This window comes from Pipistrellus kuhlii, unplaced genomic scaffold, assembly GCF_014108245.1.
Source record: "Pipistrellus kuhlii isolate mPipKuh1 unplaced genomic scaffold, mPipKuh1.p scaffold_m20_p_10, whole genome shotgun sequence".
Classification (NCBI taxonomy): domain Eukaryota; kingdom Metazoa; phylum Chordata; class Mammalia; order Chiroptera; family Vespertilionidae; genus Pipistrellus; species Pipistrellus kuhlii.
In genome coordinates this window covers 37,950,008-37,954,089 of record NW_023425405.1, presented here as the reverse complement: position 1 = coordinate 37,954,089, position 4,082 = coordinate 37,950,008, and positions in this window count along the sequence as shown.

The window sequence follows — 4,082 nt, the reverse complement described above, 5'->3', positions numbered from 1 at the left end:
TTGAAAGCCCGGCCAGCATGGCCTACTGGTTGAGCATCAACCTATGAACCAGGAGGTCACATTTCCTTTCCCTGTCAGGGCACATGCTCAGGTTTTGGGCTAGATCCCCAGTGGAAGCATGGAGGAGGTAGCTGATCAATGATGCTCTCTGGTCATTGACAGTCATATATATATATATATATATATATATATATATATATATATATATATCCCTCTCCTTCATCTCTAAAATCAATAAAACATACTTTTAAAATGAATTTTTTTTGAAATATTATAAGCATAGATTTGACGTGTTGGCTAGGAAAGTGATTTATAGTATTTATGAGCTAATTATCTTAACTGTGTTACTTTCAAAGGTAAATTGAGAATAAAAATCAGATACCTAACTATTTCAACTATTCATCTTTGGATAATCTCTTTCTGATGGAAAAATAATTAATTTGCATATTTCCTCTAAGTCTGACTAAGGGACCTAATACCCTCACAAAGCAATTTACAATACTTAACATGGGCAATTATGTATGTCTCAAGCATCTCCATTCACAAGACATGTTTTGGGAATGCAGAAAAGGTGACCTCATTTCATGTTAATTAGACTAAAATTTAAAATCTCACCAGAAACCTAAGGTCCTGTTCCCAAGTTCCACCTCATTTCCTTTCTCTGAGTCTATGCATGGGAAGGTTTGCCATGCTTCTACATGCAGCAATGAAACTTCGAAGCAAACTAACCTTTAGTATCTAGGATGGATTTTGTCTGAAAAAATATTCAACGTTGTCAGCAGACTAAGCAGTCAGTTTCAATCATTGTTGGAAGGCTAAATGTGGATACAATCCTGTTGCATCTGGGGGGCAGGAGGAGAGAGGGGGATGGGAAGAGAGAGAGGGCTTTGTTGTTTCATCAAAAAATACAAAAGATCATGGTGTTGCTTTGTGGAGGTTGGATGAGAAACAGCTTGCTCCCCCACCCCCTTTCGGAGGACGGTGATCTCTGGGGGTCTTCCTGGTGAACTCTTTTCTGATGTTATGTAACAATTTGTCCTTTCTCTTTGGCACTACCATGTCATTTCCACTATAATTATCATTTACACATTATTTGCTTAGATTATTTTGGTTTGTGTTCAGTGAGGCTTTTGAATGGTTTTGTGGGGTAATTTTTCCCCCCAGGATTTGTGGAAGCTAAGTTGACTCTTACCATTATCAAAATTTATTAGAATAACCTAACGACTCCTTATTGTATTTTGCATGTCTCTTCTTCAATTGGAGTCATTGGCTCTTGAGAAGATATGAACCCAATGTTTTCAGGGTTTTGTTTTTTCCATCTGTTTGCTTTATCGTTAGCCCTGAGTTCATCCCAAATGTTGCATTTGATTTGGTCTTTAAAAATATTTTGTATTATTGGGTTAGGAGGACTGTGTATGCTGAACAGATAACCGACGCCTTATATTCAGGTTCTCATAATTCCAAGTGACCTGGGCTTTGAAAGGAAAAAAATGCACAGCAAAAAGATTTCTAGATCTTCCAGATATTTGTTCAACCTTTAAATTGACTCAGCATAACTATCTCCAATCAACATGGCAAAACTAATTCCAGTTATTAGGTTAAGCACAGAATCTTTGGGGGATATGATATTGTAAAATTGCACCTTCCTCTCTTGGTTTATATGGCTGGTTGAATAATTAAAATGACACAAGGCAAATTAACAGGAGAAAAATCAAGTTTACATAAGCATGAAGAATTTTGAAAGGTTGACGCCAGATGAGGTATGTTTGTTATGCTGGACTAATAAAGAATTAGGAGCCTGGGACTTCACATGGAAGTTAAGTCAACTTACAGGTACATGAAAAGAGTTCATGTTTAGTAACCAATGTTTGCTGGGCCATCTAGAGATCAAAAGGACTTTGATCAATCCTCCTCCCTGTCTACCACACTTCGGAATTTTATATATTGTAGTTATCTGTGGTGATAGCTCCTACCTGAAACAGGCCTTCTTTTTTTTTAAAAAAAAAATCTTTATTGTTGAAAGTATTCATATGTCCCCTTTCCCCTACCCCCATTGACCCCTTCTAGCCCCATCCTAGGCCTTCACCACCCTATTATGTATGTCTATATGCATACAAGTTCTTTTTTTTAAATATATGTTTATTGATTTTAGAGGAGAAGAGAGAAACATCAGTGATGAGAGAGAATCATTGATCGGCTGCCTCCTGCACTCCCCCTACTGGGGATCAAGTCCACACCTGGGCATGTGCCCTTGACCGGAATTGAATCTAGGACCTTTCAGTCCACAGGCTGAGGCTCTCTCCACTGAGCCAAACCAGCTAGGTTCATACAAGTTCTTTGGTTGATCTCTTCCCACCCTTCCCACCCCTCGCACCTTCCCTCTGAGATTAGACATGGAACAGGCCTTCTGCCTTAAATTATTTTAGATAGTTAGGAATAAGGTACAAAGTTCTTCCTGAGCCTTCTGGGCCTACAAATTAACCAGGTTAAAATAATTAATATCCAAAAGAGGCATATTTCAGAGTGACAAATCCTGCTCTTCTTCAATATATAAAGGCACAACATCATGGTTATATCTTAGGGTTCTATGTGAACATACCAGATTTGTCATTATGGCCATTATACAAATCCCAAAGGAAGATCTCTGTGATGAGTTGACTGTGCTTTGAGTATGTTCAAAGACGTGCTATTTGGGATGTTTCAGGAGACTTTCTTGCACTTTATCATAAAGTAACCACAAAAGTTACCACAATTTTGTTCTTCTTTTCTGTGGTTATCATCCTGTGCTTTCCCAGTACTGCCAGATATAGCTGCTGGACTTTTATTTCTTTCTTTACAAGTTTAGCTTGAAAGCAAGTTTCAGGGAAGGAAACAGAAAAATTTCCTCTTGCCCAATAAGTCTTTCTCATCTAATGAAATAAATAATGCTGCTACTGTTTCCTTGGTATGCTGTGTTAATCAACTTTAGAAAATTGTATTTCCATTTTACACGTGAAACTATGAAGCACAAAACTGGACCACTTTTAAGGAAAAGAAACCAATTATATACAAAGATGTACTTGAAAATAAGCAGCAATCATGGGAAATTATTTGTTTGCATGCTGCAATCTAATCCTTCTTGCTTTCAATGAACTTAGAGAGTTTATTGGCATTCACATAATTTACTCTGGAGATAATGACATAACAAGCAAACTATTTTATTTTCTCTTGGTTAGCTAAGTGAACATAATCAACAAAAAGATTTTATATAACAGTAGAGTCTGAGTGGAAAACTTTTCCCCCCAAAGATATTCAAAATCCAAGGTGCCAAGAGAGAAAACTCCATTACTTCAAATTGGTTATTTCCCCAAAGTTAAATAATAGGCAGTGGTTGAGCTAATATACAAGATGGCATAACCAAAAAATTAATCATTTGAAACCTATATAATCTCACTAACCCAATAAACTTAATTTAAAATGCACTAGAAAACATACAACTTTATAATTTTACCAAACTATAATAGAGTATAAGTTTAATCTTTATAAATAAAAGTACTTTAGAGGTAACATCCTATCACCTCTAAACAGGAAGAATATTTTTGTACCAAGACAGATCCATGAAAGCTGAAACAATTAACATGACAGGAAGGGGAAAATCTGGGGAAACAATGATGTTGAGAATATTTGGCTACAATTACATATTTAATATTATGTAAGATTTACTTTGATATTATGGATTGCCTTAAAAATAAACATAAAAATATTTTCAATAAAATGTCACCATATAACATTATTTGTAATTATGCAGCCAGTTTTCTGTTCTAGAAATCAGCAGAAATTATTGGCCCTATTAGTGCTGTATCTTTATTGAAGTTCTTATGCATGTTTCTAATAAGGTAGATATTGTTATCAAGGAAACCATTGTGTTCTACCTCTTTTACTTACTACATCTCCACTGAGCCTCTGAATTATTTGACTTAACCAAAAGAAATAAGTGTGTGCTTGCCAGTTATTTTCCAATACTTAAAAGTATAAACAAAAATTACAATTAGCTATTATAAGGCAACATAAGCTATTGTCTAAAATATCTGGTTTGTTGGATC